Source organism: Megalopta genalis, unplaced genomic scaffold (assembly GCF_051020955.1).
Source record: "Megalopta genalis isolate 19385.01 unplaced genomic scaffold, iyMegGena1_principal scaffold0114, whole genome shotgun sequence".
Lineage (NCBI taxonomy): Eukaryota > Metazoa > Arthropoda > Insecta > Hymenoptera > Halictidae > Megalopta > Megalopta genalis.
Window position 1 is genome coordinate 230,001 of NW_027476183.1, and position 15,000 is coordinate 245,000.

The window sequence follows — 15,000 nt, forward strand, 5'->3', positions numbered from 1 at the left end:
TATAACTTTAACGTCCGTCCGAAAAGTACTTTCGGGGACTAGACGACCGATTGATCTCGTGCGGTTTCGCTATTCGATCATTTGAAGAGAACAAAAAGATATATGGGGCGACCGACAAACGGTTTTCCCGTAGAACCAGACTCGCGATTGCGTTGACACACACATCATAGCCACACCAATAGAAGAGTTTTAGGACGGTAACCCGGGTGGGGTGTTCTTTACTCAGAATATGTGCAACATCGGATCTATATAGCCATCGATACAATTCGTACACAAATGTGTCGTACGAAGAGAGAGACTTTTTTTCCTCTGGCAACATAACGGTAAGAGACATCCTTCCACACTCATAGGTTCCACTCCCTGGGGCTATGATATATATATACATATAAATTCAAATTCGAAGCAACGGTCACAATTCTACTCTATATTTTTGCGGGTTATGTGTTCTTTCGTTCAATTTCTTTCATGCGTTCGTTCGATCTCTGTACACAGTCTTCACATAGGACAGACTCGTGTAGTACGCTTTCGTGGGTTAAACCCATCTCGTTTCATTTCAGGCGACGTCGGGAGCGCGTTGAAAATGTACCAGTGAAATCTCGATAGTTCTACGGATACGAATCGTCCCGAAAAAGATTTTGTCACCGCTTCGAAGCGGTGTTTCAGACGGGCGGACGTATATAAAACATATACGACACACGACACCGCCTTCCACACTCACGCTAGTTCGAACACGATTTCCATCTCTCTCGAAGACTGTTAGACGTACGTAAAATTTCTCAATATTCATAGGACCGCGACAAACGCCGACGAAGCGCCCATCATTCGCTCGTACGTATATAGGCAACAAGTGCCATCAACGCAAGCAGTTTATAAGTACGTAAACGACCCTCAGCCAGGCGTGGTCCAGGAATTGTATCCGTGGACCGCAATGTGCGTTCGAAATGTCGATGTTCATGTGTCCTGCAGTTCACACGTTGACGCGCAATTAGCTGCGTTCTTCATCGACCCACGAGCCAAGTGATCCACCGTTCAGGGTAATTTTTCCCTTTTATTCTCTCATATATATATAATGTGTATTTGCTATCCACCACATTTTTGTGTTATATTTCGGAACAAGCCGATACCCGAAGAGCTCCAACCAGCGCGCGAAGGAGATTCGGGAGTCGTCGTACAACGACATAATTGTCCCTTAAAGAACGAGATATTTCCGTCGAAACCATATATATATGTACGAGCAAATCCAAAACCACTGTTTTCTTGCAAGTTCGACGGTCGGAGCGAATAGAACATTGAAAAGCCTTCTATCGAAGAAACACAGAGAGTATATCACCTCCAAAAACGACGGGGATATGGATATTCAAACTGGACAATTATCAACCCGATACTGGATTCGAAAAGTTTCTCTCTCCTTTCGTCGTTATTTACACCGGACGGACTCACGGCCGGCTCTAGCTGGGTGTCATATATATATACGTCCCACGCTCATGCTGCCACTAGCGCGCAACAGAGTAGGGTGTCAATGACAACGACACAGCATTGAAACGAGCTACACAAGCCGGTCTCTCTTGATACCAATGTAAACGAGCATTAAGTTATCTTCAGACTGCCCGATATTTTCGTCCTTTGGACTTTCCCAACGATTCCTTTTTTTCTTTTTTTTTTACACCACAGCGAAGACTTGAGGAAGCGTGATTAGCACGCTCGCATCCCTCCCTGTCCTACTACAACTGTGTGTGTGTGTGTAAAGAAAGAAAAAAGAATACATTGGCTTTCTCTCTATCGAGAAGATGGCCTACGCAACGCAGATCAAAGGCCTAATACGTGTAATATAATACGCGTCTGGCCGTGTATAAATCACGCACGAATGATCTGGTCGGGCCCAACTCTTCTCGTACGCTTATTTTTCCGTGTTGAGGCACTATCATAAAATCACACAAACCCCAACACGTGTGTGTCTTGGAAGGAAGATGGCCTACGCAACGCAGATCAAAGGCCTAATACGTGTAGTACACACGTCTGCCGTGTAAATCACGCACGAATGATCTGGTCGGGCCCAACTCTTCTCCACCACACCACATCCCAACTTTGTACATTTTTATATATTTTTGTGCGTTGGGGCACCTTCATAATCACAAACCCCAACAACACATATATCTCTCTCTCTTTGAAAGATTTGTTGTGGCCTACGCAACGCAGATCAAAGGCCTAATACGTGTAGTACACACGTCTGGCCGTGTAAATCACGCACGAATGATCTGGCGGGCTCAACAATATCTTTTTTTTTTATATGAATTCTTATCCACAAACTAATCGAATTCATTTTCTCTCCTCCTCTCCTCTCTCTTTGAGATATATTGGAACATTGTAATGATCCTTCCGCAGGTTCACCTACGGAAACCTTGTTACGACTTTTACTTCCTCTAAATAATCAAGTTTGGTCATCTTCCCGGCATCATCGGCAATGCCGAAACATTGCCGCGCACCAGTCCGAAGACCTCACTAAATCATTCAATCGGTAGTAGCGACGGGCGGTGTGTACAAAGGGCAGGGACGTAATCAACGCGAGCTTATGACTCGCGCTTACTGGGAATTCCTCGTTCATGGGGAATAATTGCAAGCCCCAATCCCTAGCACGAAGGAGGTTCAGCGGGTTACCCGGGCCTTTCGGCCAGGGAACACACGCTGATTCCTTCAGTGTAGCGCGCGTGCGGCCCAGAACATCTAAGGGCATCACAGACCTGTTATTGCTCAATCTCGTGCGGCTAGAAGCCGCCTGTCCCTCTAAGAAGATTTGTTTGTACGTTGGTAGTAAAAACCCCACCGGCAGAAGCCGAGAGCCTTCGAGATACCATAATTACGTCTATTTAGCAGGCTAGAGTCTCGTTCGTTATCGGAATTAACCAGACAAATCGCTCCACCAACTAAGAACGGCCATGCACCACCACCCACCGAATCAAGAAAGAGCTATCAATCTGTCAATCCTTCCGGTGTCCGGGCCTGGTGAGGTTTCCCGTGTTGAGTCAAATTAAGCCGCAGGCTCCACTCCTGGTGGTGCCCTTCCGTCAATTCCTTTAAGTTTCAGCTTTGCAACCATACTTCCCCCGGAACCCAAAAGCTTTGGTTTCCCGGAAGCTGCCCGCCGAGTCATCGTAGGAACTTCGGCGGATCGCTAGCTGGCATCGTTTATGGTTAGAACTAGGGCGGTATCTGATCGCCTTCGAACCTCTAACTTTCGTTCTTGATTAATGAAAACATTTTTGGCAAATGCTTTCGCTTCTGTCCGTCTTGCGACGATCCAAGAATTTCACCTCTAACGTCGCAATACGAATGCCCCCATCTGTCCCTATTAATCATTACCTCGGGGTTCCGAAAACCAACAAAATAGAACCGAGGTCCTATTCCATTATTCCATGCACACAGTATTCAGGCGAAGGTAGCCTGCTTTGAGCACTCTAATTTGTTCAAAGTAAACGTACCGGCCCACCTCGACACTCAGTGAAGAGCACCGCGATGGGATATTAGTTGGACCGCCCCGTGAAGAGCAAAGCCCACCGGTAGGACGTACCACATAATGCCAGTTAAACACCGCGAGCGATGAACCGACACTGTGACACACAGATTCAACTACGAGCTTTTTAACCGCAACAACTTTAATATACGCTATTGGAGCTGGAATTACCGCGGCTGCTGGCACCAGACTTGCCCTCCAATGGATCCTCGTTAAAGGATTTAAAGTGTACTCATTCCGATTACGGGGCCTCGGATGAGTCCCGTATCGTTATTTTTCGTCACTACCTCCCCGTGCCGGGAGTGGGTAATTTGCGCGCCTGCTGCCTTCCTTGGATGTGGTAGCCGTTTCTCAGGCTCCCTCTCCGGAATCGAACCCTGATTCCCCGTTACCCGTTACAACCATGGTAGGCGCAGAACCTACCATCGACAGTTGATAAGGCAGACATTTGAAAGATGCGTCGCCGGTGCTATAAGACCATGCGATCAGCACAAAGTTATTCAGAGTCACCAAAGCAAACGATGGACGAGTGTAAACACCCGCCACCGATTGGTTTTGATCTAATAAAAGCGTTCCTACCATCTCTGGTCGGAACTCTGTTTTGCATGTATTAGCTCTAGAATTACCACAGTTATCCAAGTAAATTTTAGTACGATCTAAGAAACCATAACTGATTTAATGAGCCATTCGCGGTTTCACCTTAATACGGCATGTACTGAGACATGCATGGCTTAATCTTTGAGACAAGCATATGACTACTGGCAGGATCAACCAGGGAACTATACAATATGTATATATAAAATGGACAAAATTTAAATCCTTTTCCATCGTCGCCTGTTTCATATATATATGTCAGGTCGACACACCACTTTTCTCTTTCAAATATGTACAAGTTTTGCCACATTCCGCGCTTGTAACATATCTTCTTTAACGCTCAATTTCTTTCATTTTTCTACCATACAGATATTTTACCGTACGCCCAAAAACGTACGTATTATATTTTTGTTCTATCATAAAATCACATTTTTCTACGTACGCCAGCTTCGTACGTTTCTATCTTTGCCTTCATAAAATCACAAGATAATTTTATCTTCAAGAGTCTCGCTATTAACATCTTGTAAGATAAATGTACGTCCCAGCTAAAACGTACAAATACTTCAAGTTAAGTAATAATATATCATCGCTATTGACAAATTTTTAAGATCCAAGACACAGTTCTCTCTATATGTTTTAATATTTTTTATGTACTCAAATATATTCAAAGGAAAAAGTACATGGGTGATGCCATAGTCGTGGAAGCGCGTACGCTCACGCTGATCTTCTGACCGCCGGAAGCACGAAACCTCTGATCTGGGCAAAATCGGCAAGCCGAGGAAGAACGGACAGGACACATGCTGGACTGGCGAGAAAGCGTGTTCTTCCGCTCGCGCTAGGCATTTCGATTTCTGACACCTCTTGATTTAAAAAATCAGTTTTTTGATAGTTTTCTCTCTCCACTGGGCTATTCATTTTAGCCACAGTTTTCAATTGGTACGATTTGCTTCCAAATCTTACAGATGCATTTTAAAAAATTTTTCCATCGCTCGGACAGAAGAGTCGATTGCTCAGTGAGTACGAGTATACATACAAAGTGCATACGGGTAACCAACCCCGTAGGGCTTGCCACATATGGGCCATTCGGTCAAAGACACCGACCCGTGGCCACGCTGTGTGGAGAAAAGTCCGTAACGTAAACGGCACGAAACAGTCAGGACCGAAGCCCCGAAGGAGCTCTGAGACAGCTTCTCGACCGAGATCGTAGAATTGGCCCAAAACCCGCTCTGCTCCGTCCGCCTCGCACGGACCGTGTATCTCTTATAGATACCGAACGGCCGGCAAGGACGCCGGCGCCGCCGGCCGAATAGCACGCGCGCTTATGAGTGTAAACCGCCGCGGCAACAGACCGCCCGGCCGTGCTGTTGTAACATAGCGCGTGAACGAACGAAAAAAAAATTTATAGTAAACATTAAAATAAATTACACTACCGTAAACTAGACAAAAAATTACACATTTTTTCCCAATATGAAAATTTTCACAAACTTTTCAAAGTCCCATCGCATCGAGTAAACTTTTTTAATAACGCTTCCGCACGATTCTAAATGCTTAATCCATATGTGAAATCGTTCACTGATCACGAATATCGTATTTAAAAAAATTACAAAAATTTATTTTTCAAAATAATCAAAAAAAACCGAAAAATCACAAGAGTAAAGTACCATTATTTTAAACAACATGTCGTTCTAAATGCTTAATCCCTATGTAAAAAAGTTATTTAAGCAAGAATATGTAATTGAAAAAAATTAGAAAAATTTATTTTAGCCGTAAATCGAAAATAATGGGGACACCGGAGCTGTTCGAAGCGCCGAGACGCGCCGCGTACGGCCGAATATTTTCAAAGTCCCAACGTACCGATCAAGAGTAAAGGACCATTTTCCTACATTAGATTTCGTTCTAAATGCTTAATCCCTATGTAAAAACGTTAGTTAAGCAAGAATATCGTATTTTTAAAAAAATCTAATGATAGGATTTTCCAGAAAATTGGAAAAACCGAAAAATGTCAAGAGTAAAGTGCCATTTTCTGACATTAGATTTCGTTCTAAATGCTTAATCCCTATGTAGAAACGTTAGTTAAGCAAGAATATCGTATTTTTAAAAAAATCTAATGATAGGATTTTTCAGAAAATTGAAAAAACCGTAAAATGTCAAGAGTAAAGTGCCCTTATTTTAAACATTATATCGTTCTAAATGCTTAATCCCTATGTAAAAAAGTTATCTAAGCAAGAATATGTTATTGAAAAAAATTAGAAAAATTTATTTTAGCCGTAAATCGAAAATAATGGGGACACCGGAGCTGTTCGAAGCGCCGAGCGCGCCGCGTACGCCCGAATATTTTCAAAGTCCCAACGTACCGATCAAGAGTAAAGTACCATTTTCCTACATTAGATTTCGTTCTAAATACTTAATCCCTATGTAAAAACGTTAGTTAAGCAAGAATATCGTATTTTTAAAAAAATCTAATGATAGGATTTTCCAGAAAATTGGAAAAACCGAAAAATGTCAAGAGTAAAGTGCCATTTTCTGACATTAGATTTCGTTCTAAATGCTTAATCCCTATGTAGAAACGTTAGTTAAGCAAGAATATCGTATTTTTAAAAAAATCTAATGATAGGATTTTTCAGAAAATTGAAAAAACCGTAAAATGTCAAGAGTAAAGTGCCCTTATTTTAAACAATGTATCGTTCTAAATGCTTAATCCATATGTAAAAAAGTTATTTAAGCAGGAATATGTTATTGAATAAAATGAGAAAAATTTATTTTAGCCGTAAATCGAAAATAATGGATCGAGCGAATCGGTCGATTGCGCCGAGACGCGCTATGATGCAACAGACGAGCGATTGGAACGCCCGAATATTTTCAAAGTCCCAACGTACCGATCAAGAGTAAAGTACCATTTTCCTACATTAGATTTCGTTCTAAATGCTTAATCCCTATGTAAAAACGTTAGTTAAGCAAGAATATCATATTTTTAAAAAAATCTAATGGTAGCATTTCCCAGAAAATTGAAAAAACCGAAAAATGTCAAGAGTAAAGTGCCATTTTCTGACATTAGATTTCGTTCTAAATGCTTAATCCCTATGTAGAAACGTTAGTTAAGCAAGAATATCGTATTTTTAAAAAAATCTAATGATAGGATTTTTCAGAAAATTGAAAAAACCGTAAAATGTCAAGAGTAAAGTGCCCTTATTTTAAACATTATATCGTTCTAAATGCTTAATCCCTATGTAAAAAAGTTATCTAAGCAAGAATATGTTATTGAATAAAATGAGAAAAATTTATTTTAGCCGTAAATCCAAAATAATGGGTCGAGCGAATCGGTCGATTGCGCCGAGACGCGCTATGATGCAACAGACGAGCGATTGGAACGCCCGAATATTTTCAAAGTCCCACCGTACCGATCAAGAGTAAAGTACCATTTTCCTACATTAGATTTCGTTCCAAATGCTTAATCCCTATGTAAAAACGTTAGTTAAGCAAGAATATCGTATTTTTAAAAAAATCTAATGATAGGATTTTCCAGAAAATTGAAAAAACCGAAAAATGTCAAGAGTAAAGTGCCATTTTCTGACATTAGATTTCGTTCTAAATGCTTAATCCCTATGTAGAAACGTTAGTTAAGCAAGAATATCGTATTTTTAAAAAAATCTAATGATAGGATTTTTCAGAAAATTGAAAAAACCGTAAAATGTCAAGAGTAAAGTGCCCTTATTTTAAACATTATATCGTTCTAAATGCTTAATCCCTATGTAAAAAAGTTATCTAAGCAAGAATATGTTATTGAATAAAATGAGAAAAATTTATTTTAGCCGTAAATCGAAAATAATGGGTCGAGCGAATCGGTCGATTGCGCCGAGACGCGCTATGATGCAACAGACGAGCGTTTGGAACGCCCGAATATTTTCAAAGTCCCAACGTACCGATCAAGAGTAAAGTACCATTTTCCTACATTAGATTTCGTTCTAAATGCTTAATCCCTATGTAGAAACGTTAGTTAAGCAAGAATATCGTATTTTTAAAAAAATCTAATGATAGGATTTTCCAGAAAATTGAAAAAACCGAAAAATGTCAAGAGTAAAGTGCCATTTTCTGACATTAGATTTCGTTCTAAATGCTTAATCCCTATGTAGAAACGTTAGTTAAGCAAGAATATCGTATTTTTAAAAAAATCTAATGATAGGATTTTTCAGAAAATTGAAAAAACCGTAAAATGTCAAGAGTAAAGTGCCCTTATTTTAAACATTATATCGTTCTAAATGCTTAATCCCTATGTAAAAAAGTTATCTAAGCAAGAATATGTTATTGAATAAAATGAGAAAAATTTATTTTAGCCGTAAATCCAAAATAATGGGTCGAGCGAATCGGTCGATTGCGCCGAGACGCGCTATGATGCAACAGACGAGCGATTGGAACGCCCGAATATTTTCAAAGTCCCACCGTACCGATCAAGAGTAAAGTACCATTTTCCTACATTAGATTTCGTTCTAAATGCTTAATCCCTATGTAGAAACGTTAGTTAAGCAAGAATATCGTATTTTTAAAAAAATCTAATGATAGGATTTTCCAGAAAATTGAAAAAACCGAAAAATGTCAAGAGTAAAGTGCCATTTTCTGACATTAGATTTCGTTCTAAATGCTTAATCCCTATGTAGAAACGTTAGTTAAGCAAGAATATCGTATTTTTAAAAAAATCTAATGATAGGATTTTTCAGAAAATTGAAAAAACCGTAAAATGTCAAGAGTAAAGTGCCCTTATTTTAAACATTATATCGTTCTAAATGCTTAATCCCTATGTAAAAAAGTTATCTAAGCAAGAATATGTTATTGAATAAAATGAGAAAAATTTATTTTAGCCGTAAATCCAAAATAATGGGTCGGGCGAATCGGTCGATTGCGCCGAGACGCGCTATGATGCAACAGACGAGCGATTGGAACGCCCGAATATTTTCAAAGTCCCACCGTACCGATCAAGAGTAAAGTACCATTTTCCTACATTAGATTTCGTTCTAAATGCTTAATCCCTATGTAGAAACGTTAGTTAAGCAAGAATATCGTATTTTTAAAAAAATCTAATGATAGGATTTCCCAGAAAATTGAAAAAACCGAAAAATGTCAAGAGTAAAGTGCCATTTTCTGACATTAGATTTCGTTCTAAATGCTTAATCCCTATGTAGAAACGTTAGTTAAGCAAGAATATCGTATTTTTAAAAAAATCTAATGATAGGATTTTTCAGAAAATTGAAAAAACTGTAAAATGTCAAGAGTAAAGTGCCATTATTTTAAACAATGTATCGTTCTAAATGCTTAATCCCTATGTAAAAAAGTTATTTAAGCAAGAATATGTTATTGAAAAAAATTAGAAAAATTTATTTTAGCCGTAAATCGAAAATAATGGGGACACCGAAGCTGTTCGAAGCGCCGAGCGCGCCGCGTACGCCCGAATATTTTCCAAGTCCCAACGTACCGATCAAGAGTAAAGTACCATTTTCCTACATTAGATTTCGTTCTAAATGCTTAATCCCTATGTAAAAACGTTAGTTAAGCAAGAATATCGTATTTTTAAAAAAATCTAATGATAGGATTTTCCAGAAAATTGGAAAAACCGAAAAATGTCAAGAGTAAAGTGCCATTTTCTGACATTAGATTTCGTTCTAAATGCTTAATCCCTATGTAGAAACGTTAGTTAAGCAAGAATATCGTATTTTTAAAAAAATCTAATGATAGGATTTTTCAGAAAATTGAAAAAACCGTAAAATGTCAAGAGTAAAGTGCCCTTATTTTAAACAATGTATCGTTCTAAATGCTTAATCCATATGTAAAAAAGTTATTTAAGCAGGAATATGTTATTGAATAAAATGAGAAAAATTTATTTTAGCCGTAAATCGAAAATAATGGATCGAGCGAATCGGTCGATTGCGCCGAGACGCGCTATGATGCAACAGACGAGCGATTGGAACGCCCGAATATTTTCAAAGTCCCAACGTACCGATCAAGAGTAAAGTACCATTTTCCTACATTAGATTTCGTTCTAAATGCTTAATCCCTATGTAGAAACGTTAGTTAAGCAAGAATATCGTATTTTTAAAAAAATCTAATGATAGGATTTTCCAGAAAATTGAAAAAACCGAAAAATGTCAAGAGTAAAGTGCCATTTTCTGACATTAGATTTCGTTCTAAATGCTTAATCCCTATGTAGAAACGTTAGTTAAGCAAGAATATCGTATTTTTAAAAAAATCTAATGATAGGATTTTTCAGAAAATTGAAAAAACCGTAAAATGTCAAGAGTAAAGTGCCCTTATTTTAAACATTATATCGTTCTAAATGCTTAATCCCTATGTAAAAAAGTTATCTAAGCAAGAATATGTTATTGAATAAAATGAGAAAAATTTATTTTAGCCGTAAATCGAAAATAATGGGTCGAGCGAATCGGTCGATTGCGCCGAGACGCGCTATGATGCAACAGACGAGCGTTTGGAACGCCCGAATATTTTCAAAGTCCCAACGTACCGATCAAGAGTAAAGTACCATTTTCCTACATTAGATTTCGTTCTAAATGCTTAATCCCTATGTAGAAACGTTAGTTAAGCAAGAATATCGTATTTTTAAAAAAATCTAATGATAGGATTTTCCAGAAAATTGAAAAAACCGAAAAATGTCAAGAGTAAAGTGCCATTTTCTGACATTAGATTTCGTTCTAAATGCTTAATCCCTATGTAGAAACGTTAGTTAAGCAAGAATATCGTATTTTTAAAAAAATCTAATGATAGGATTTTTCAGAAAATTGAAAAAACCGTAAAATGTCAAGAGTAAAGTGCCCTTATTTTAAACATTATATCGTTCTAAATGCTTAATCCCTATGTAAAAAAGTTATCTAAGCAAGAATATGTTATTGAATAAAATGAGAAAAATTTATTTTAGCCGTAAATCCAAAATAATGGGTCGAGCGAATCGGTCGATTGCGCCGAGACGCGCTATGATGCAACAGACGAGCGATTGGAACGCCCGAATATTTTCAAAGTCCCACCGTACCGATCAAGAGTAAAGTACCATTTTCCTACATTAGATTTCGTTCTAAATGCTTAATCCCTATGTAGAAACGTTAGTTAAGCAAGAATATCGTATTTTTAAAAAAATCTAATGATAGGATTTTCCAGAAAATTGAAAAAACCGAAAAATGTCAAGAGTAAAGTGCCATTTTCTGACATTAGATTTCGTTCTAAATGCTTAATCCCTATGTAGAAACGTTAGTTAAGCAAGAATATCGTATTTTTAAAAAAATCTAATGATAGGATTTTTCAGAAAATTGAAAAAACCGTAAAATGTCAAGAGTAAAGTGCCCTTATTTTAAACATTATATCGTTCTAAATGCTTAATCCCTATGTAAAAAAGTTATCTAAGCAAGAATATGTTATTGAATAAAATGAGAAAAATTTATTTTAGCCGTAAATCCAAAATAATGGGTCGGGCGAATCGGTCGATTGCGCCGAGACGCGCTATGATGCAACAGACGAGCGATTGGAACGCCCGAATATTTTCAAAGTCCCACCGTACCGATCAAGAGTAAAGTACCATTTTCCTACATTAGATTTCGTTCTAAATGCTTAATCCCTATGTAGAAACGTTAGTTAAGCAAGAATATCGTATTTTTAAAAAAATCTAATGATAGGATTTCCCAGAAAATTGAAAAAACCGAAAAATGTCAAGAGTAAAGTGCCATTTTCTGACATTAGATTTCGTTCTAAATGCTTAATCCCTATGTAGAAACGTTAGTTAAGCAAGAATATCGTATTTTTAAAAAAATCTAATGATAGGATTTTTCAGAAAATTGAAAAAACTGTAAAATGTCAAGAGTAAAGTGCCATTATTTTAAACAATGTATCGTTCTAAATGCTTAATCCCTATGTAAAAAAGTTATTTAAGCAAGAATATGTTATTGAAAAAAATTAGAAAAATTTATTTTAGCCGTAAATCGAAAATAATGGGGACACCGAAGCTGTTCGAAGCGCCGAGCGCGCCGCGTACGCCCGAATATTTTCCAAGTCCCAACGTACCGATCAAGAGTAAAGTACCATTTTCCTACATTAGATTTCGTTCTAAATGCTTAATCCCTATGTAAAAACGTTAGTTAAGCAAGAATATCGTATTTTTAAAAAAATCTAATGATAGGATTTTCCAGAAAATTGGAAAAACCGAAAAATGTCAAGAGTAAAGTGCCATTTTCTGACATTAGATTTCGTTCTAAATGCTTAATCCCTATGTAGAAACGTTAGTTAAGCAAGAATATCGTATTTTTAAAAAAATCTAATGATAGGATTTTTCAGAAAATTGAAAAAACCGTAAAATGTCAAGAGTAAAGTGCCCTTATTTTAAACAATGTATCGTTCTAAATGCTTAATCCATATGTAAAAAAGTTATTTAAGCAGGAATATGTTATTGAATAAAATGAGAAAAATTTATTTTAGCCGTAAATCGAAAATAATGGATCGAGCGAATCGGTCGATTGCGCCGAGACGCGCTATGATGCAACAGACGAGCGATTGGAACGCCCGAATATTTTCAAAGTCCCAACGTACCGATCAAGAGTAAAGTACCATTTTCCTACATTAGATTTCGTTCTAAATGCTTAATCCCTATGTAGAAACGTTAGTTAAGCAAGAATATCGTATTTTTAAAAAAATCTAATGATAGGATTTTCCAGAAAATTGAAAAAACCGAAAAATGTCAAGAGTAAAGTGCCATTTTCTGACATTAGATTTCGTTCTAAATGCTTAATCCCTATGTAAAAACGTTAGTTAAGCAAGAATATCGTATTTTTAAAAAAATCTAATGATAGGATTTTTCAGAAAATTGAAAAAACCGTAAAATGTCAAGAGTAAAGTGCCCTTATTTTAAACATTATATCGTTCTAAATGCTTAATCCCTATGTAAAAAAGTTATCTAAGCAAGAATATGTTATTGAATAAAATGAGAAAAATTTATTTTAGCCGTAAATCCAAAATAATGGGTCGGGCGAATCGGTCGATTGCGCCGAGACGCGCTATGATGCAACAGACGAGCGATTGGAACGCCCGAATATTTTCAAAGTCCCAACGTACCGATCAAGAGTAAAGTACCATTTTCCTACATTAGATTTCGTTCTAAATGCTTAATCCCTATGTAAAAACGTTAGTTAAGCAAGAATATCATATTTTTAAAAAAATCTAATGGTAGGATTTCCCAGAAAATTGAAAAAACCGAAAAATGTCAAGAGTAAAGTGCCATTTTCTGACATTAGATTTCGTTCTAAATGCTTAATCCCTATGTAGAAACGTTAGTTAAGCAAGAATATCGTATTTTTAAAAAAATCTAATGATAGGATTTTTCAGAAAATTGAAAAAACCGTAAAATGTCAAGAGTAAAGTGCCCTTATTTTAAACAATGTATCGTTCTAAATGCTTAATCCATATGTAAAAAAGTTATTTAAGCAAGAATATGTTATTGCATAAAATGAGAAAAATTTATTTTAGCCGTAAATCGAAAAAAAGACTGTTCGTTTCTCTGTCTCTCTCGCGCGATCGAAGTATTGATGTTTCCCGGCAAACTAATGGGATATTAATTAAACTTTATACACGAAATTACTCGTTTTGATCCCTGCTACACAGCCGTATACTTTTTATAATTTTGTGGAATCGGTAACCTGGAGATATTTAACATAACGCGGATCGACTATCTCTGTCTCTTTCTAGATCGGAATAATCGATGTTTCCCGGCAAACTATTGGGAGATTAATTAAACTTTATACATGAAATTACTCGTTTTGATCCCCGCTACACAGCCGTATACTTTTTATAATTTTGTGGAATCGGTAACCTGGAGATATTTAACATAACGCGGATCGACTGTCTCTGTTTCTTTCTAGATCGGAATAATCGATGTTTCCCGGCAAACTAATGGGATATTAATTAAACTTTATACACGAAACTACTCGTTTTGATCCCTGCTACACAGCCGTATACTTTTTATAATTTTGTGGAATCGGGAACCTTGAAATATTTAACATAACGCGGATCGACTGTCTCTGTCTCTTTCTAGATCGGAATAATCGATGTTTCCCGGCAAAGTAATGGGATATTAATTAAACTTTATACACGAAATTACTCGTTTTGATCCCCGCTACACAGCCGTATACTTTTTATAATTTTGTGGAATCGGTAACCTGGAGATATTTAACATAACGCGGATCGACTATCTCTGTCTCTTTCTAGATCGGAATAATCGATGTTTCCCGGCAAACTATTGGGAGATTAATTAAACTTTATACATGAAATTACTCGTTTTGATCCCCGCTACACAGCCGTATACTTTTTATAATTTTGTGGAATCGGTAACCTTGAAATATTTAACATAACGCGGATCGACTATCTCTGTCTCTTTCTAGATCGGAATTATCGATGTTTCCCGGCAAACTAATGGGATATTAATTAAACTTTATACACGAAATTACTCGGTTTGATCCCCGCTACACAGCCGTATACTTTTTATAATTTTGTGGAATCGGTAACCTTGAGATATTTAACATAACGCGGATCGACTGTCTCTGTCTCTTTCTAGATCGGAATAATCGATGTTTCCCCGCAAACTATTGGGAGATTAATTAAACTTTATACATGAAATTACTCGTTTTGATCCCCGCTACACAGCCGTATACTTTTTATAATTTTGTGGAATCGGGAACCTTGAAATATTTAACATAACGCGGATCGACTGTCTCTGTCTCTTTCTAGATCGGAATAATCGATGTTTCCCGGCAAAGTAATGGGATATTAATTAAACTTTATACACGAAATTACTCGTTTTGATCCCCGCTACACAGCCGTATACTTTTTATAATTTTGTGGAATCGGGAACCTTGAAATAT

General features: G+C 37.3%; 2 non-coding genes across 2 annotated transcripts; both read right to left on the reverse strand.

Annotated features, from left to right (window-relative positions):
* Positions 1-882: 882 nt before the first annotated feature.
* On the reverse strand, positions 883-1,037 carry LOC143262324 (5.8S ribosomal RNA). Its single transcript, XR_013036166.1, has one exon. It is a non-coding gene; the product is annotated as a 5.8S ribosomal RNA (ribosomal RNA).
* A 1,328-nt stretch (positions 1,038-2,365) lies between these two features.
* Positions 2,366-4,286, reverse strand: LOC143262339 (small subunit ribosomal RNA). The gene has a single exon (XR_013036181.1). It is a non-coding gene; the product is annotated as a small subunit ribosomal RNA (ribosomal RNA).
* Between the last annotated feature and the right edge of the window lie 10,714 nt (positions 4,287-15,000).